The sequence below is a fragment of the Equus quagga genome, chromosome 9 (assembly GCF_021613505.1).
Source record: "Equus quagga isolate Etosha38 chromosome 9, UCLA_HA_Equagga_1.0, whole genome shotgun sequence".
Lineage (NCBI taxonomy): Eukaryota > Metazoa > Chordata > Mammalia > Perissodactyla > Equidae > Equus > Equus quagga.
Window position 1 is genome coordinate 75,768,626 of NC_060275.1, and position 21,471 is coordinate 75,790,096.

General features: G+C 40.8%; 1 protein-coding gene, 1 long non-coding RNA gene and 1 pseudogene across 2 annotated transcripts in view; 2 read left to right on the plus strand and 1 right to left on the minus strand.

The window, feature by feature from the left end:
* Positions 1–28: 28 nt before the first annotated feature.
* On the minus strand, positions 29–19,719 carry LOC124244764 (uncharacterized). The gene is made up of 5 exons (XR_006890110.1): positions 19,451–19,719; positions 9,036–9,102; positions 8,755–8,829; positions 3,445–3,635; positions 29–1,536 (listed from the first exon to the last, which is right to left on the minus strand). It is a non-coding gene; the product is annotated as an uncharacterized LOC124244764 (long non-coding RNA).
* Positions 2,337–2,410, plus strand: LOC124245232 (uncharacterized; annotated as a pseudogene).
* Positions 18,858–21,471, plus strand: part of ELOVL7 (ELOVL fatty acid elongase 7) — a 79,486-nt gene continuing 76,872 nt past the window's right edge. The window contains exon 1 of the mRNA XM_046671581.1: positions 18,858–18,989. The gene's annotated coding sequence lies outside the window, so the exon portion shown is untranslated. The remainder of the gene's footprint in view (positions 18,990–21,471) is intronic.

The following is a 21,471-nucleotide window of genomic DNA, read 5'->3' on the forward strand; positions in this document are numbered from 1 at the left end:
TTTTGGTTATTGTGTTTTTCTTCTATAATTCATTATTTTTTTATCTTGAACCAGAGAAATGTGACATTTTTCTTCTGCGTCATCTGGGAGCAATATTAATTTTATTCAAATTAATAATGTAAAACTTTTTCACAGATGTGGTTTTTCCAAAACATAGATTCCTTGCTCAATTTTATTGCATATTTAAAATATCTGAGTTATTTACAGAATTCAGTTCATGGTTAGTTTTCAGGACTACACTTCAGTATGCTAACTTCCACTTTTTAGCTCTTTATTCATATTATCAATATTAGTTAAGAAAAGGAAAATTTATCCAAGTTAGTCCATTTTTATAAATTTTGAAATCAAATAACTTTTTTAGAATTCAATTCTTAGTTCCACAAGGGGTAGTCACCACTTAAATTTCTGGAAAATGATGTCTGCATATGAAAGTAGGCTAGATTTTTCCTGGTTAAGTGAGTTTCCCAAAGGCACAATTTGGTTAGAAATTAGATGAATAAAATGAATGCTTCATTTGTGTAACTGGTTGTGAACACACTTGTAGAGAAATAGAGTGTATATAAGGTCAACCAGAGATCCAATCTGACTAAATCTTCACTAATGAGTTCAGCTAACACTTTCTTTAGATAACAAAAACCAATTTCTTATAAACATCCAAAGAAAAATCTCTTTAGTCTCACACTGCCTCTATTGTGCATACAACTCATTAAGTATTGTTCAAAGCACAGCAGCACATCCATCTCATAGTATTCATTGCCACCTTCATGACATGTTCTCTTGCTTTCAGTTAAATGTGATTCCCACTGAATTATGAAATAAACATACGTTGTATGACTTGTGCAAATTGCCAGCATGGGTTTAAGTTTTGTAAAACAAGCCCAGTCTTAGCACTGACTTGGTGGAGCACATCCCGCAGCCGTTTACCCACTTCACTCAACACACAAAAATAATCTCCTGATGTGGCCATCACTGGCACAACGTTCAAAAGCTATTCAAATACTTAAAACCTTCCAGGCACCACAAATGACTGTAGCTAACCCGGTGATACATATATCTTATATCTATACTCTCATAGGCTGGAGGGGAAAAACTATAAATGATTTAACATTTTCATGCAAATTTGTACTATAAGTCCCTTCACTCTAGTTTCAACATGCTAAGAAATATTTTACCTGGTTAAACTTTTATTTGCAAATGCTGGTTTCTGCTGAGGATGCAATTTCTGCTGCAATCGCCCTTTCTATAAACCCATCATTGGTGAAAGGTTTTCATGCCAAGAAAATTTTGTTTACTTAACACATGTTACACCATTGTCACTGCTGTAATTCCCCTTGTGTTCAGTCCATTAAGTTTTTTCCTTGTTTGTCATTAACATGTCTTTGCTATTCTGGTTATAATTCTTATTGCTGTTGGTTTCATAACAGCTTCTTAAGTCATGTGTGATAGTCGTGTAGGAACAGTCTCTACTTCCACAATACGCTCTTCTCCTTCTCTTGAAACACATGGCTGTGTCAGTCTTCCATTTTCCTGTTTTTACTGGAGAGAAAAACAGTATGATGTGATAATAAAAGGCAACTCCTAGTTAGAGAAACAAGGTAGTGGTGGGAATTGTGATAAACTGGAGAATACCCGCCCAATGGCAGCAGCTTTTAAGAATTAGATCAGGTTTCCCTAAAAACCCAAAATAACTTAGCTTAAATAAAATATAAATGCTTTTCTTTTGATAAAAGTCCAGAAGGCGGTCCTCAGCTGGTATGCTAGTTCCAAGAGCACTAGGAAACTAGGCACTAGCTTTATCTTACTGCTCTTGCACCCTCTGTCAGCAGCTGCCCTCTTGTGATTCAACGTGATTGCTCCAGCCATTACATGCACATTCCACCCAACAAGAAAAACAAAAAGGAAGAAGATGGCATGCTCCCTCCCTTTGAGGACCCTTCTGAGAAGTTTCACACACCACTTTCACTGACATTCTATCGCTAGAACTCCTGGTCACACCTAACTGAAAAGGAAGCCGCGTCTTTTTTGTTTTTTTAAAGACTTTATTTTTCCTTTTTCTCCCCAAAGCCCCCCGGTACATAGTTGTATGTTTTTAGTTGTGGGTCCTTCTAGTTGTAGCATGTGGGATGCCGCCTCAGCAAGGCTTGATGAGCAGTGCCATGTCCACGCCTAGGATCTGAACTGGCAAAACCCTGGGCCGCCAAAGTGGAGCACGCGAACCCAACCACTCAGCCACAGGGCCGGCACTGGAAGCTGGGTCTTTAAGTGACCATGTATTTAGCCAAAAACTGGGAGATCAATTACTGTTGACCAAAAAAAAAAAGATACGGGAGAACAACTATACATATAGAGAAGATTAGCATGGCCCTTGTGCAAGGACAACACACAAATTTGTGAAGCATTCCATGTTCAAAAAGAAGAAGAAGAAGAAGAGGAAGGGGCCAGCCTGATGGCCAAGTGGTTAAATTTGCACGCTCTGTTTCAGTGGCCCGGGGTTCGCAGGTTCAGATCCTGGGCACAGACCTACACACCACTCGTCAAGCCATTCTGTGGCAGCAGCCCACATTGAAGAACTAGAATGACCTATAACTAGGATATACAACTATGCACTGGGGCTTTGGAGAGGAAAAAAAAAAAAAGAAATGAAATGATTCAAGATAAACCAACAGCCCGTGTTGCTCAGGGAACTAAAACAGCTTGGCAATTAAACCAATCTAGAAAACAATTTCTAGGTATATGTCATGATTATAAAACTTTTATTAATTCAACAAGTTTTGTTTTTTTCCTTAAAGATTGGTACCGGAGCTAACAACTGTTGCCAATCTTCTTTTTTTGTCTTTTTCCTTCTTTCTTCTTCTTCTCCTCAAAGCCCCCCAGTACATAGTTGTATATTCTAGTTGTGAGTGCCTCTGGTTGTGCTACACGGGACGCCGCCTCAGCATGGCCTGATGAGCAGTGCCATGTCTGGCCCAGGATCTGAACTGGCAAAACCCTGGGCCGCCGAAGCAGAACGCGAGAACTTAACCACTCGGCCACAGGGCCAGGCCCTAATTCAACAAGTTTTATTGAGGACCTTGTAAATGCCAAGCTTTATCTCCAAATTTTTATCACAAAATATCCAGAGCCAAAGAGCTCCATTCTCAGCCCCGTTTTGTTCAGTAGCAGATCCTGAATAAGGACATTAATGGCAGTAGTGATATTTGCAGATGACACTAAGCTAGGAGGGATGACAGATATGGATGACAGACATAGGATCCAAAATTACTTCAACAGCTTGGAATGAATCATATGCCAAATTCAACCAATTCAAATTGAAAATGTCAAATCCTACATTGAGGACCTAAGGCAGACACCGTTCTTTGTCTACTCAATATCTATTCCCCCTTCCTTCTTCCCGATAAACCCATGTTCTGCTTGGGGAATCAATGTATCCAGCTAAATACTCACTTTTCCCACATCCTTTACAATTTAGAATGGCCAGGTGACACCCTTCTGGTTGAGACACAGTAGTAGAAGTCTACAAGGAGTTCTCTGGGAAGCTTTTGCATTTCTGAAGAGGCAGAGACAACTGGCATCTCCCTTTCTTTTTCTCCCTTCATCCTGCCTTCACTATCAGCTGTGATATTTGAGTTGTGGCCCTAGGGGACAATCACACAAGAAAGGCCAAGAGAATGGCAAAATAAAATGGTTTGACATTGTTAGGTCACTGAACGAACATCGCACCAGCAATTTTCATCTCTGCTCTTCTTATCGTGTGAGAAAAATAACCCCCTATCTATTTAAGCCTCTCTTTAGGCTGTCTGTTACTTGCAGCAGAATGCATTCTTGACACGAGCCTCAAACACCAATTGCAAAATGAGGTAAACTTCACAACTATGAAGCAAAATCTGGTGCTTAACTAGAAACCTAATACAACAAGCCAGCATTCTGTTAATTTACCTTAATAGACATATAATATTCACAAACAAGGGAAAATCATTTCACCTGTAGTATTGTGGTTGGTTTCTAATTCCTTGCAATACTCACATTTCCATCATGGCAGTCACATGAAAATGAGTCATATGAAAGTCACGTGAAAATGGCCAAAGGGACCAGGAATCATTTAACTCAGAGAAAAGGCGGCCTGCTATGGACATGACAACTATCTTTTAAAATCTGAAGAACAGTCCTACAGTATAAAGGTCAGATGTATCTGTGGCTCTAAAAGGCAAATCAAAAAACAAAGGGAAGCAGAGATGCTTTTGTTTAATATAGGGAAGAGTTTTAAAGCTAGCATTTTTCAAGAAGATATTTTGATCAACATTGTTAAAAAGCTGGTGTGTTTCTTTAATATTTAATATAAGTATATTTAACATAAAGCCTGTTGTACTGTTTTGTATTTATATACTCTCCTCTCTCTTTCCTCCTAACTACTCTCCTTAGAACTGTCAGCAAATCAATGAGTTACTCAAAACAAGCTTGCCTTCAAATTAACATTTTTAAGACGTTTTTGCATTTTTACGATTGGGCTTAAAATTAACAGTAAATTTGCAAATTTGGAGGCTTGTTTTATTTAATACAGTGAATTGATCTTATAAATCTTGTTATTCTACTTGTAAATCTAGTAAATTTTATGTAAGCATAGCATATTCAATAAACTAAAGTTAAAAATATCAACTTCTCTTTCTTTTTTTATTGAGATATAGTTCACATACCATTAAAAAAAAATCACCCTTTTAAAGCATACAATTCAGTGTGTTTTAGTATATTTTCAAAGTTGTGCAAGCATCACCACTAATTCCAGAACATTTTCAACACCTCAAAAGGAAACCCCATGCCCATTAGCAGTCACTTCCCATATTCCCCCCAAAATTCCTAGCCCTAGGCAACCTCTATAGAGTCTGTCTCTGTAGATTTTCCTCTTCTGGACATTTCATATGAATGGATCCTACTATATGTGGTCCTTAGTGACAAGCTTCTTTTAATCAGAAAAATGTTTTCAAGATGCATTCATGATGTAGCACGTATCAGTACTTCATTCCTTATTCACTGACAAATAATATTCCATTGAATGGCTATACCATATTATATCTATCAACTTATTAGTTGATGGTCATTTGGATTATTTCCATTTTTGGTTATTATGAGTAACGGTACTATGAACATCTGTGTATACGTTTTTATGTGAATATATGTTTTCAATTCTCTTGGTTGTATATCTAGAAGTGGAATTGCTAGGTCATATGTCAACTCTGTGTTTTACTTTTTGAAGACCTACTGAACTGCTTTACAAAGTGCCTACACCACTTTACATTCCCACCAGCAATGTATGAGAGTTCTAATTTCAATTTCTCCACATTCTTGCCAATATTTGTTACTGTCTGTCTTTTTTATTACAGCCATATTAGTGTGAAGTGGTATCTCACTGTAGAACTCAGTTTCTCTTAAACCATAAGTCCTATTGACAAACATATTCAAATTCCTTTAAACTACATTGATAATTTTAATATTTGATGTTTTTAAGCGCTCCAAATGCCTTATCAGACAAATGAATATGCAAAACTTCCAAAAATTTAAACTCATCAATCTAATAAATTAAACCTATAAATACAATAAAACTTAACTTCTCATTTCAAGCATTTAATACTGATTATAAACATTTAAAATGTTTATATCTTTCATTTTTAAATCACGAATCTGAATTCAATTATACAATTCAAAATGGAATCTGAATGGAATAAACCTAATCTGTCAAATTCTCTGATATGCCCGATTCCCATAAACATCACTAAGATTTTAAACCCTAAACACTCATAAGTTATCTACTGCAGTAATTATGAACTTATTCCTACATTTAAGGTGAAAGTATCAACACTATGAGTTCGATCCCCTTTAGAATCTTCTTAAATTTTAAATCTTCCTGGGGTTGAAAGGACTCTTACTCACTAGGGCAACAGTTTTACCAGCTCAAATTAATCCATTGATCCATTCATTCATAACAAGTTGAGCACCAACTATGTACCAGTGAACAAAACAAACTAAATCCTTTGCTATGCTCAAACATTTCCATTGAAATATTTTTATTATGTTTATTATTGAAAAGTGCAAAGGAGAAAAAAAAAGAAAGGGAATGAGAAGTGGAAGGAGGAAAAAACACTAAAATTTTAGATAGGACACCAAGAAAAACATCACTGAAAAAGATGAATTTTGAGTAATGAGCTGAAACAAGTGAGGCAGTTAGCTATGCAGACGTCTGGGGAAAGAACAATGCAGACAAAGAATACCAAGTGCAAAGGCCCTGATGCAGGAGCATACATGGAATATCGAGGATCAGAAAGACAGCCCAATGGAGAAGAGGGATTAGGGAGATAACGGTTGGAAATGATGTCAGGTTAAGAAGGGCCTTGTGGGTCCCTGAAGGGGCTATGGGAACTGAAGGGGATGTGGGAAGCCACTGGAAGGTTTTAAGCAGGAGAGAGACATGATCTGACTTAGGTTTTAATAGGATCACTCTGTTGTCAATACAGGGATTGGCTGAAGAGCAGCAACAAGCAGGAGCAAAGAAACCATTAAAGAGAATACTATAATCCAAGCAAAGGATGATAGTGGCACCTCAAGGGATGACGGGAATGGTGAGAAGCGGTTTTGGATATATTTTGAAGGTAGAGTTGGCAGAGAGGAAGAGAAGAATTAAAGATGACTCCAAGGTTTTTGGCCTGAGCAACCAAAAGACAGAGTTGCCATTACATGAGGCAGGGGCACAAGGGAAGGGGTAAATATCAGAGGCTCTATTGTGGTCATTTAAATTTGAGATACTTACTAGATGTCCAAGAGGAGAGGCCCAGCAGGCACCTAGATATAGGGTCTGGAGTTCAGGAAAAAGAAATAAGCTGGAGACACACCTTGGGAGTAATGAGTATATAGATGGCATTTAAAACTCTGAGATTAGTTCAGATCACCTGAGGAATGGGTGTAGAGAGATGAGAAAAGAACCAAGGCTGAACCCTGGGGCACTCTAACATTCAGGGGTCAGGAGATGAGGGGTAACCTGCTGAAGACCCTCAGAAGGAACGGCCAGGAAGGTAGGAGAACAGCCAGCAAGTGTGGTACCCAGAATGTCAAGTGAAGACAGCATTTCAAGAAGACAGTGATCAACTGTGTCAAATAATATTGACAGGTCAGCTAATATGAGCACTAAAAAGTGATCATTGACTCATGTTCTCAACAACTACGTCAGCTTCCAGTCCTGGAAGAAGAGTAAGTTTCTCTAGAAAATTTTTCCCTGCCAGATCCAGTTTAAATCTCTTTAGTGCTTCTTTGGCACACTATGCTTATCTATATAATAGCATTAGTCATTTACAAAAATTTATCTATTATTTATTATTTGCCAAGAACTACTCTAGGCTGGCAATTTAACAAAAAATCAAAAATCCTTCCTCATGGAACTTTCATTTTAACGAGGGGGTAGAAAGGGACAGACAATGAACAATATTAAAAAGAAACTTTGTACAGTATATTAGAGAGTACTAAGTGCTATGGAGAAAAATAATACAGGGAAGAGGGACAGGGAATGTAAGGAGTTATAGTTATAAATAGTGTGCTCAGAAAAGGCCTCTCTGAACAAAGACCGGAAGAGGAAGCCATGTGGGTATCTGGGAGGAGAACATTCTAGGCAGAGGGAACAGACACAGAAGCCCTATGGCAAGAGCATGCCCGCCATATTCAAAAAACAGCAAGGAAATCTGTGCAGCTAGATCAGAGTAAGCAGAAGGGAGAGTGCTGGGGGACAAGGACGGAGAAGTAACGAGGGGAGGTGCAGATCGCAAACCGTCTTACAGGCCATTGCGAAGACTTCAGCTTTTTCTCTGAAACAAATGGAAAGCTTAGAGAGTTTTGAGACGAGTGACATGAGAACACTCCAGTCTGTTTTGATAGTAGACCGCAGAGCGGGGCAACGGCAGAAGCAAAGAGCTGGTTAGGGGGCTATTGCAACAACCAAGTGAGGTTAGGAAAACCTGTCCATTAAGGAAGAATGCTAAAGAAGTTGCCAGGTCTTAACCAGCAAATAGCAAAGAGAGGCCAAAGGAAGGGGTGACCATTTCCTGCTTTCTGCAGGGTAAGAAATAAAATCCTTTACTGACAGTCCTATCCTGTTCTATCAGTTGCGGCAGGCTAACTGTGGTAACAGATGAACTACGAAATTTCTGAGACTTAATGCAATATGTATTTGTTTACAGCTCATAAAAAATCCCTCTCCTTCCAATGATAATTGGAGAACTCAGGATCCCTCCATTATGCGGCTCCATCACATTCAACATAAAGATTCCTTATGCTGCAGGAGAAAGAGTAGAAAGGATCTCACTTGGTAAGTGTGAATGAGCCAGGCCTGGAAGTGCCAAGCACTTCTGCTCAAACTCCATTGGCCAGAACTCTATCACATGGCCACACCAACACTGCAAGGAAGGCTGGGAAATAAAGCCCAGCTGTGTGCCCAGGAGGAAGAGGAAGCAGACCTAGTGACTAGCAGCTATCTTCCGCTACAACTGTGAATGGGCATACTCTTCATTTCTACCCATGTCTGTCACCAAGACTCCTTTCTTCAGTGCACCAAGAGCTAATTCCTTTGCAGATTTTAAATTATAAGGAGCTGGCTATTTGTGTGGCCGCCACTGTTTTCACTCACCTACCATAACTCTTTAAGCTTTCCGAACAAGTCTAATTTTTCAGCCTCGTCTAGAAGAAAGAAGCCGAAATGAACGAAGTAACAAACTGACTCACAAATTTTGCTTCAGGGGATATGCCACAACTTATACTCTGCATCCATGCGCAGAGTCAGCTCTTCAGGATCTGTGCCTAAGAAAAGAAAACATGGATAACATAAAGCAATTCACAATCTCTTTTCTTCACTTAGGAGTTCAGTCTCTAACACATATATGCCCATCTCCGTTTGGTCTAATTTTCAGAGCTGGCCCCCACCATCAATTATGCCACATTATCTGTAAACATTGATTAATTGACTAGAGATTACACCCACAGGATATATTGTTTTGAAAATATACCTTAAACTGTAAAATAAAAACATTCCAGTAACAGTTTAAAATGCAGGTTTCCATCAAAGGCTACATTCTGTAGAGAAGTAAAGACAATTTGATTATTTTGAGCTTCTTGTTGGTAACAAAGGTTCACACATATTGTTTATAAAACATAACCCCTGGTTCCTCTTTCTGCTTACTTGTTACAATTTTATTACAGTAGCAGTCTTCTGGAAATATGGCAAAAGCTACAAAAAATTTTAAAACAGTGTATCATACAGTATTTAAAAATCTAATGTTTTTACAAAATCTTATGTGCTACCCTATTAATAAAACTGTCCTCAGTTTCTCCTCTTACCTCAAATTGATAAACTTTTCACAAAAATTAAGTGATTATCCAATCATCCTGAATGGGTAACAAATTATATAGGTAATCTCTTCAGTAGCAGGTATGTCTCAGAGAAAAAAGATATGCAATGTTAAAAGTAAAAAAGAGAGAGAGATGAAACTTATCAAGATTCTTAGCATTGGTTATTTCATAACTATCCAAGGCAGGGCCAGACCACCATTGGAGGGGCCCAAAAGTCTGTGGGTTTTTGTTTTTATTTTGCTGAGGAAGATTAGCCCTGAGCTAACACCTGTGCCAATCTTCCTTTATTTTGTATGTGGGATGCCACTACAGCATGGCTGATGAGTGGTGTCCGTCCATGCCCAGGATCTGAACCGGGGCCAATGAAGCAGAGAGCACCAAACTCAACCACTACACCACGGGGCCAGCTCCCAAAATCTGTTTTTTTTAAACATTAATTTGATTATTAAAATTAGACTAGTACAAATGTAACTCTTCACAAAGACAGAGCCTCTACCTGCTGAATTCTTAAGTAAACCTATGCGGTACCATGAACATCAGTTAGCCATTACATAAAACTTAGATTAACATATACTGCATATACAGTATATGCTAACAAATTCCAAAAAAGTCATGACAGCTAAATAAAGCTTTAAAGTGTAAATTTTTTTTGTGTTTTCTTAATGGTTCGTCATATTGTTTCAATTACATCATTAACATATAGCTTTTCTTGATGATATATTTAGTCATTCAAAAAGATATAAATTATGATAGTTCTATCCATTTGAAAAGCACTTAATCATGAAATGTTATATATGAGAATTTTGATTAAATATTATTTAGATTTAGCCCTCACAGGACTTTGTGATATCAAGGTAAATTGATTGAATAAAGAAAATAAACTGCTGCACCTTACTTTCAGATAATATAGTTGGTACAGAAAGCAGTTTCATAACATTGGAAATCAGATTAATCAAAGTTAATGTCCTAATCACAGTAAGTGACAATCCTTCACACTTGAAAGCCATTTTTATTAACATTTTCAAATGACTGGAGTTTATAGGAATTACAATTCTGATCATTATGATAATTTAAGGGATGTTCTCATTCCACATCTTGCTTATCTCAGGGATATAAATTTTACATAAATCTTAGATATATGAACAGAAGGACACCAAAAAGAAAATGATTCATCTGAAACTCATAGTTTGCATTTTCAATGCCAAAAAGAGATGAAGCCATTAAGCTTGGTAGGGTGTAGACACATTGAGGTATAGACACAAGATGTGGTGATGGTTGGTACTCAGTCAATGTACCTATCACACTGCATTCATGTTCTTCCTCTAATGATATCAATGATATTATTTAAATGTATACACAATGCATATAGAAAAACATTTTAAAGCATTTAAATAGCAAGCTCACACAAAGTACTTCCAACAACTTTTCTAAATTCCTTTTCACCATCTGCACACTTAATTAGCAGCTACTGTTTGTAGGCTACTATTCAAGGCACAAAAGATGGAAAGAGAGAGCCAATAAATTGTCTGCCCTCAGAGGTTTTTAATTTAGTTGGGGAGGCAATAACAAACATCCAAAGAGACAGCTTACAGGTAAGATGTTTCTCAAACTGCAGCTCTCTTGACAACTAGATCAGAATCATATAGAGCGTCCGTTAAAACGCAGATTCTTTGGCCCAGTATCCAGACCTACTAAATCAGCATCTCTGGTGATATGTTTCTAGGGAAATGCATTTTAGCAACATCCCAATGATTTTGACTCTCAGTAAAGCTTGAGAATCACTGGTAAAAGTGAAATCCATAACAGACTGACACAGAGTAAGAAGTTACCAGGAAAGACTCACGCTTCTCTCAAAGAATGAAAAATACTGAAAAGAAATAAAATTGTAATTATTCACAGGAGATATTATTGTCTCAATAGAAAATCAAAGGTATTCTACAGACAAATTACTAAAAGAAGAGTTTAGTAAAGAGGAAGGATACACAGTCATTACACAAAAATTAATAACTCTTATATTCACAATTAGAAAGTATAATTTAAAACCACAAATACCATTTATAACAGCAGAAATAATTATAAGGTTCCTAGGAATAAATCTAATAAAATATTAGATTTTTATCTATACAATACAGAGAAAAATTAAAACTTTATTAAAAGACAGAGAAGATTTACGTAACTAGAGAAATAATATCATGTTCATGGATGGGTCACCTCAATATCCTAAAGGTGGCAATTCTCTCTAAATAAATCTTTAAACTTTAGGACAATTCAAATCAAAATCCTCCCATAGCTTTTCATTGAAAAAAAAGAAAGAAAGCTGCTTTTAAAATTTACACAGAAGAGTAAAAGAGAAAGAAAATCCCAAGCAAGACAAATAAGCAATGGAATAGAACCGAGCTTAGACACAAAGGAATACATGTGAGATCTTAACAAACAGGGACGGGATACCTCCACTCACATCACAGCAAAGGGCTAGTCTCCCTCCATATATATTAAGGCCTCCTAGAAATTGATAAGAAAAAAAAAAAAGCTACAACCTAATAGAAAAGTGGAGAGTAGAAACAGTTTACAGAAACGGAAATACAAATGGTTTTTAAACCTATGAGACAGATGCTCAGTCTCACTCACGGGAAACACAAATGGGAGCCACAGCAACATTCCATATTGCATTTATCAAACTGACAAACAGCCAAACATTTGATAACACAAAGTTGGTAAGGGTATGGGGGAGAAAAGACATTTCTAGACATTGACGGCAGGAGTGTAAATTAGTTCAAGCCTATATAAAGGGCAATTTGGCAATACCATCACAATTACCAATGTTCTTATCCTCTGAACCAGCACTTCCACTTCTAGGAAGTTACTTAGTGCGTGCACTTATTCATTGTAGCACTGCTTGTGGTTAAGAACGTGAATGCTAGAGCCTAACTGCCTGGCTTTAAATCCTCGCTTCACCACTTATTAGCATTGCGTCCTTGGGTAAGTTATTAAAGCCCTTCGTGCCTCCTTCCTTCATCTGTAAAATGCGGGTAATAATAGTATCTATCTCTTTGGGGTAACATGAGGATTAGATGAGTTAATCTATGTAAATAGTACTTACAACAGTACCAGCCACATACTGTGCATGTATTGGTTATTGATATTTACATCACAGGATACAAACAATCTAAGTGTTTATCAATTTAACCAGGGAACTGGTGAAATAAGTTATGGTAGAATGTAGGAGATGAATAAATAAGGTTTTATGGAAGTATCTCTAGGTATACTGTTTAGTGAAAAAAATAGGTGCACAACAATGTGTATAGTATTTACTATTTTTATTTCTTAAAAAGACAGAAACAAGAAGAATATGCTCATGTTTAAAAAAATTTTTTTTTAATCTCTGGAAATATATCAGGAAGGCATGATGGGAGAAGAGGTGGAGGGAGATTTTTCACTATTTGCCTTTTTGAAATGAAAGGCATGTGAATGTATTACCTGTTCCAAAATAATCATTTAAAAACAATTCCAGATGGATTAAAGATCTAAATTTAACAAGACAAACTTTTAGAAAACAAAAATGAGTATATTTAGGACATCAGAAAAAGGAAATATTTTTTATATAAGAAGCAAAAAGCACACAGCACAGGAAAAATATTGATAAACTTAACCACATTAAAAATTTTAAAACTTAAGAATAAGAAAAATCCTCACTATGGGGCCGGCCCCATGGCTGAGCAGCTAAGTTCATGCACTCCGCTTCGGTGGCCCAGGGTTTCACCAGTTGGGATCCTGGGTGTGGACATGGCACCCCTCATTAGGCCATGTTGAGGCGGCCCCATGTGCCACAACTAAAAGGACCCACAACTAAAATATACAACTGTATACTGAGGGGATTTGGGGAGAAAAAGCAGGGAAAAAAAAAAAAAGATTGGTAACAGTTGTTAGCTCAGGCGCCAATCTTTAAAAAAAAAAGTTTTTTAAAAAAGGAAAAATCCTCATTAAATTAAAATATAAGCCCTAGATTGAGAAAAGATATTGTAAAATACATAACTGACAAAATTAGCACAAATTGACAAGAAAAATATAAATATCTCTATGTAAAAATAAGCAAATGACATGAAAAAGCAATTCAAAGAAGACATCTCAATGGCTAAAAAAGTGTGAAAAGATGTTCAGTATCACTAGTAATCCTGAAAATGTATATTAAAACAACAATGAGAAACCATTTCACACCCATCACACTGGCAAAAATATAAGGTCTGAAAACACCAAATGTTGGCAAGGATTTAGGGAAATGGGAACTATTATTATACCATATGGTGGGAGTGTAGCTTGGCACCACTTAGCAAAGTCAGTCAGTCAGGTCCTCAGTTGCAAGCAATAGAAGCTAACTGACTAATTTAAACAGAAAGGTGTTTATTGAAAAAATATTGAGATTACAGACTCTCCACAAAGGCTGGATAAGAGGCTTGGAAAAGGTAGGAACAAAGGGAGGCTTTGCTGACAAATCAGAGCTAAATTTATGCCAGTGAACCAGTCTAGGGAGCCAATGGAGCCACTAGCAAACACAACTTCTTCACTAGCTTCAACTTCAGAATCTGGGGTGGGGGCAGAGAGTGGGGTTATCTACTTAGGCCATCCTCCGTTACAAGCCTGCGCTCTAGGTGCCCAAGGCGCTGGCGAAGTGAGTATCATGCATTTTCACCTTCTCCAATGGGAGGTGGAACTCTGCCTCTTGCAAAGTCTTATAATAGGAACTTCCTCAAATATAGGAAAAGGGTTCAGATACAGGGCAGCCAAAAAATAGCAAATGTCCATAGACCAGAGCAATCTATTCCATGACCAGCAATTCTAAGGATAAATCCTATAAATTTTTCTACATGTGTACAAAAAAATATTTACTCATATATTCATTGCCACATTGTCTCCATAAGGGAAAAATTGAACTAACTCAATTTTGTTCATTAACAGGCAAATAGATAAATGGTTTAGTTATAAAATAGAATACTATATACTAATTAAATGAGTGAACAAAATCTGCATGTATCAACATGAATAAATCTCAAAGAAAAGTGTTGACTAAAAAACAAATTTATGGAAGAATACATATAATATGATACTATTTACATAAAATTTAACCATATACAAAATTACAGTATCTATTGAGATAGATATATACATAATAAAGAATAAACACATGCATGAAAATAATACACAGCTACTTCAGGATACCTTTGGGAGAAAGAAAGAGATTAGGTTAGAGTAGAGATTTAACTGTAAGGTTTTATTTCTTCAAAAAAATACATAAGCCACATTTGGAAAATTATTAACATTTGCATAGTGGACAATGTTATTGTTTCACTCAGATCCTCTTGGATCCCTTAACTGACCTCAATAAATCATTTGCACACAACTTCCTGACTCAGGTCTGCCCCTGGGGAACCTAACCTAAGACAATCTACGAACGCAAGCTCCCACCTCCTCCAGTGTGTGCCCATAGCTCCACCTTCCCTCTGTGACCTATGGGTGAATGTGCATGGTCAGATCTAAGGCCAAATGCTCTACCTGCGCACGACATCCCACTCCTCTCACATACTCAAGGATATCACAACAACAGTTGCCCTCTCTTTCCAGCATTATCAGTTTTTCCTTCTCTACCAAATTTTTCCAAAGCATACAAACACACTTTAAATGCCATCTTTCTTTAAAAAAAAAAAAAACTCTCTGGACCCAATTCCCCTTCTTGCCATTACCTCACTTCTTTACCACAAAAATCCTTGATAGAGTTGTCTCAACCTGTTTTCTCCAATTTCTCTCTTCCCTTCTCTTGAAACTCATTCCATTCAGGTTTTCACTCCTTCCATTCCACCAAACTTGACCTTGTCATGGTGAACCAATGACTTCTGTGGGGGCCTGGAATTGGCCACCCCAAGACATGTCTCTTTGGCATGATGATTATTTGGGGCTGGTTACTTTGCAGACAGGAAAGCAACTGAAAAGTAGAATTTACTTACCCTTTGTAAGAGATATTTACATTGGAAAAGAAATCTCCATCTGTAAAGTTGTCTCCCTCTCTGTACCAGGAGGAAGAAAGGGGATGACCTTATCTCTAGAAACTCTTAATCAATGCCAAAGGCAAGGACTTAAATCTGCATTTGTTTACTGTATTTGTGTGGTAATCTCCCATGATGACTCCCCCTACACCCCCAACATCCTCCTTTGTCATTAGCTGAAGATGATATTTAAGGTGGGGGCTTCAGCCATTTTGGCGAGTTGCTCAGCTTGCCTGAGCCTCTCCCATGTATACATGTTATAAAGCTTTGTTTAATTTTTCTCCTGCTATTCTGTCTCATATGAATTTAATTCGTTCTCTGACCAGAAGAACCCAGAGAGAGTAGAGGAAATGTCTTCCTCCCCTACACTTCCATATTGTCAATCAACAGTCAGTTTCTGGCATTTGACACAGGTGATTACTTCACCTTGAAATACTTTCTTCCCTTGCTGTAATAAAAGTCTGGATTATTGTTCAGCAAATACTTATTCTCCTCACCCTTCCACTATGGGTTGAATATGCTTCTCTACCCACCTGATGCTGGATTTGGCTATTGACACACTCTAGCCAATGGGAATATTAGCCAACCGGATGTGAGCAGAGGCCTTAAATATGCTTCAGTGATTCGAGCAGAGGCCCCAAAAGCTTGTGGGTCTGGGATTGGCTCTTGAACCTGGTTATCTACCATGAGAACACCTTCTCCAGGTGACTGCTGCCTCTTGAGTCTGGGCTCCAGAACAAATGCAGTGGAAGAGACTTAAGCTCAACCTGCAACCTAAAGCAGAGGCACTCAGCTGAACAATAATCCAACAGATCTGCAACCAACTTGCTGACTCATGGGCATGGGAACAAGAATATTGCTATGAGCTACTGAACTTTGGAGCGAATCCTTGTTGCAGTATTAGCTGACCAACACACTTGCCTTCCGGGAAACCTCACTCTCCTGACTTTACTCCAACCTCAGGACCATTCCTTCTCAGATAGTTCTGTTTACTGGTTCTTCCCCATTCCCTGACCACTTACTACTGGAGCGCCCCAGGACTCAGTACTGAAACCTCTTCTCTAGTCTCACTCTTGGTGCTCTTGGCCATTCTCAGGCCGTTAAATATCATGTGGAAGCTGACTTCTCTCAAATTTACATCGCCAGCCCAGACCTCTCTCCTCCCCTGCAGACTGGTATAACCAAGTGCCTACTTGACATTCCCATTTGGATATCTAATAGGCATCTTAAATTAACGCAGTCTCCCAAACAATTCCTGACTGCGCCCCTCCCAACTTTCTTCTCTCACGGTCTTCCTCTTCTGAGTAAACGGCAACTCCCCTCTTCCCATTGATCAAGGCAAACACCCTAGAGTCATTCTCGACCTTTTTTTCTCACATAACCCACATCAGTTTCTTGGGAAATCCTGCTATTACCTTCAGAACATATTTTTGAAATTTTTGACCACCTTTCACTACTACTGACCTGGTCCAAGACACTTTTCTCTCTCATCTGGATTTTCCAAGAGCCTCTGCCCCACCCCACTCCCCCCATCCCTTCCCCAACCTATCTCAAAAAAGCTGCCAGGGTATTTCTTTTGTAAATTTCAGTCAGATGATGTCACTTCTCTACTCAAAATGCTTCCCTTAACTCTTTGACTTCATTTATTATTAATGTCCCCACTCACTCCAGTTCAACCACTCTGGCCTCTTTGCTATTCTATGAAAATGAACATTGCAGGCGTACTCATGCCCCAGGGCCTTTGGGTTTGCTGTTCCCACTGACTGGAACGCTGTTAATCCAGATAGATGCAGAGGCTTGCCACCTCACCTCTTAAAATTTTGGTTCAAATGCCTCCTTCTATTGAGATCTTCCCTAACCACTTTAACATTGCAACTCCCCACCTCCAAAAGCCTTTCCCTTCTTTATTTTTCTTCACAGCATTTACACAACACAAACACTACATATTTTACAGACCATAGACGAACAGATGTTTACTCACCTATGGTCTGTTATCCCCAACTAAAATGAATATACACTCCGTGAGAACAGAGGATTTCTTTTGGAGTTTGTTTTGTTGACTGTTGAGCCTCCAGGGCCTGGAACACCAGTAGCACTCAATAACTGTTTGTTAAATGACTAAATCTATTTGACTTTCTGCATATGTGAAATTTCACAAATATATATAAATAGGTAGATAGCAGACTCAAAGGCAAATATCTTTAAGCAATGGTCTCCAATTCCCAAAGGATTCCCCAAATCTACTAAACGACCTGTTTTTATTATGAAAGCAAAGTTTATCTAAAAAGAAGGAGAAATCTCTAGTTTCCTTGACTTCCAGATTCTTTTAAATTTGAAATTTCATGCTTTTTGCTTTCCTTTCAGTGGCTACTATGTGGGCTCTCTAAGCTTTACATAAAAACCTTTAAAATCTCTTGTTCAGGGTAGTAAGATTAGCCAGAGCTTCTGGCCCACTGAGCGTTCTTCTCCCTCCGCACCCTCCCCAGTCTTAAAACTCAGCACAAACCCACAGGCCACGTTCGTGGGGCGTTTGGGTTAGGACTGCAGCCCCTCAGGTTATTTTTCAGGTTCCCAGAAGACAACTCAATTCCCGTTCTGTTTTGCTCCCTGAGGAAGTAACCTCTTTGGATTCTCATTGTGCCTTCCAGCTATTGACGCCACGATTCCAAAACCCAACAGCGGTTAAGAGGATCCTAACCAGACACAAGGTCAAGTGAGTTGAAAAACAATGGAGCGCGCATACACACGCCTAACATTCATCCTCACCCGACTGACTCCCCAGACTACAGTAGACGAGGAGAAACTAGTATGCCAGACTTCGTCCCCTGCAGCAGTTGCTGCTACTAACCAGGAAAAAAGTTAACTTAGATTTTACACAATATGCTGTTCCTTGCTCTAAAAGCCCGTCCACTTCTCAATATTTGCAGCAATTCTCCAGTTTCTTAATAAGCAGGCGATGGACCTGACCCAAATTGGGCTTCTCGTCATGGTTGGGTCTGGCCTCCATTTTAGATGCGAATTAACCCTTCGAATAGTCTTTTCAGGAGCAGGGACTCCCTTTTGTCTCCCTCTCCGTCACAAGCCTCGTCCTCGGCCAGCTTTTTCTCATTTCACATTTTTCTACAACTCATTCCTGAGTCATGCATGATGACAGTTTTCCCCCTATTTCTGTCACTCGAGATGACCTCAGGTGATGGCACTTGCGCTCAGAAAGAAAGGAGATGCGCGCACGGGCCAGCCCGACCTCCCCGAGCGGCCGGCAGTCCCCTCCCAGGCCGCGCCTGGTGCGGGGGGCGGAGGTGGGGCGCCGCTCGCCGCTCCTCCCTCCCGCCCCTCGCGGGTACCTGGCGACTGCGGGGGCGGCGGCGGGCGGGCCGGGGCGGCGCTGAGCGGCGTCACGCGGCGGGGTGGTAGAGCGGGCAGGTGACCCGGCGGCGGCGGCGGCGGCCTCCCCTTGTTCGGCGCGGTCTGCGGCCCGGGCAGCAGGGGCCGCTGTGAGGAGCCGCGCGCTCGCGCCACCGCCCGCCGCCGCCCTCTGCTCCGCGCGCGGGGCGCTTCGGCTCCGCTGCCCGCGGGGTGAGTGCGGGGCTCCGGGCCGGGGGCCGCGGCCAAACTTTTCGGGGGTCGTGGAGGAGAAGAGATGAGGGGAGGGAGAGAGACCCCGAGAGCGGGGGCTCGGGGGCGGCGGGATGGAGGGACTCGGGCGCGGCGCGCAGGAAGTGGGCTCCCGTGCGGGAGCCTCGGGGAGCCCGGCCGGGCCCTCCGGGCGCTCCGGGCACGCGCTTCGGAAGTTCTCGCCCCACCGGGTGCCGCTTCGGGGGCAAAGGCCCTTCCCGCCGGAGGGCGGGGCCGCCGCGCTCACCTGCGCCCCCCGGGCAGCCCCCCGCCGCCCGCAGCATCCCAAAGGGACGCTGGTCCCCGGCCGCCCCGGGGCGCTGACCCTCCCCGAGCGCTCCCGCGGGCTCAGGCCCTGCTGTTCCGGCGGAGGGCAAAGGTGCTCGCCGGGGGGGACTGGGAGAGACAAGGACCTGCTCGACCTTGGCCGCCGAGGTCACTTCCCCAGCTCCGGGCTCTGGCCTCGCGAGCCACCCCTCAGAGTTCCCGAGCCCCTTCCTTGCAGCTTCCTTCCCCTCTGGGGCGCTCTTGTGTCCGAGAGGCCGGAAAGAACTTGGGGCGCTGCCTCCTTGCCTCCCGGAGCTGCATCCTGTCCCGGCGGCTACTGCTGGCGGCGGAGGAGAGTGATGAGTACAGAGCCGTAGAACAGGTCGTGCCAGAGATGGAAGTGGGAAAGCCTGTTGTTTTCTGTTCCAAGGTATCATTTAGTTAGGAAATGGGCCTTTCTCTCCCCTAATCGGTCAGCGCTGATTCAAACTTACCGGATGCGGGACAGAGCTCTTTGGAGCTCCCCGGGGAACTGGGACAGGAAGGATCCGGCCTCTACCCCTGTCCAGCTCCTTGTGCAGTGGGGGAAACAAGTCCCACACTGCTTGAAGAATAGTTTGGGCGAGCCAAGCCTTTTCCCTCTCGCTGAGATTTTCCCTTGGAAAGGCTTTTCCTTTAACGGTAGACTCGCAGGTTATCCTTTATTTCACTGCTCGCTGTTATTGTTTCACTGCTGTGAACGAGTCATCGATACTTTGTGGCTGCCTCCGCCTTCCTACCGCTCACTTGCTTATTAATTCCCTTATTTGTAGTTACTGCTCCTGCTACTGACAAGAAATTGTTCTCGCCAAGGTCACCGAGAACTAAAAAATTCTATTCCCCCCAATGGTGGAAATTTATTGAGTGCTTCTGTGTCAGGCACTGTTCTAAAAACTTGTGTTAAGTCTTAATCCTCGCAACGATCATGTGAGGTAGATGATAATATTATCCTCATTTTAGTAATGAGGAAACTGAGACACAGTAACTTGCCCAAAGGCACACTCATAATCAGGAGCAGGAGGGGTTCCAACACGGGCTCTGGGTCAGCGCCGGGGCTAAGCTCTGTGCGTACTGCCTCACCTGGAGTTCTGTTCTTCCTTCTTTTCCTTGAAGTCTTGTGCTGTTTCAAGCATCATTGACCAGGCTGTCATTCCCAGGTCCCTCTTTTTCTTCTTGTCTGGCTTTGTACTGGTTTAGGTTTTTTTCTTTTTCTTCAGATTTTATAGAACTTTGTTACTCCAGCTACTTGTCCACCTTAAGATTCCGTGCTTTCCATGTATCTTACTCAGTTTAAGTGTGGCATCTGTCAGTGCACTTTGTAATGTTCCATTTGGACTTGCTTTGCTTTGCCCCAAAGCATTTCTAGGTGACATCATTTCTGTCAGTGTCCCCACCATTATCCTAGTCACCCAGGTGCAAATCTCAGTGGTCCTGTCTTGCATCTCCCCTCTGCCCATCACGAAATCTATTCAGCTTTTCCCTTGTCTCCTCCTTCTAGCCTTCATCAGTCTCACCCCCTCTCTGTCTTGTCTTCACCACTCTCGCTCTTCCCCACGCTTGAACACTCATTTATTGTTGATTATATGTCGTTTTCTCCCGTTGGCTGTGTTCTTTCCTAAATGTTCGATGTCTGCAAAAAGATTGTAAACAACTTAGGACATTAAATCTTCAGGCCCTACAACTAGTAGTTGCTTGATAAGTGTTTGCAGAATATGATGCAATGTGAATTAAGGTAGCAGAGATGGGGTGAGTTTGATGATGATGGGAAACTTTTTGAAAGTTTTAAGGCAGCTTTTACAGGCTGTTAAGGAGTTTGCACTGGTAGACTTGGGAGCTGGCAGGCACTGGGGAAGAAGGGAAGAAAAGCCTTTGCTAACTCCATGGCTGTGGGTAGGAAGCCAGTTATCTGTGAGAAACATTACATTGAGCAGTGTGGTGAGGTAGGACCACGTTCGCAGAGAACCACGAGTCCTCACCTTATCTTAGCCAGACAAGATATGAAACCACAGAAAGTTACCCCAAAAACCCCATTTTTATTGAAAAATATAACACATACATAAAAGTACATAAAACATAAATGGAGAGACTACCATCGGAGATATATTTAGCTGTGGAATGACTGTCTTATTCTGGCAGT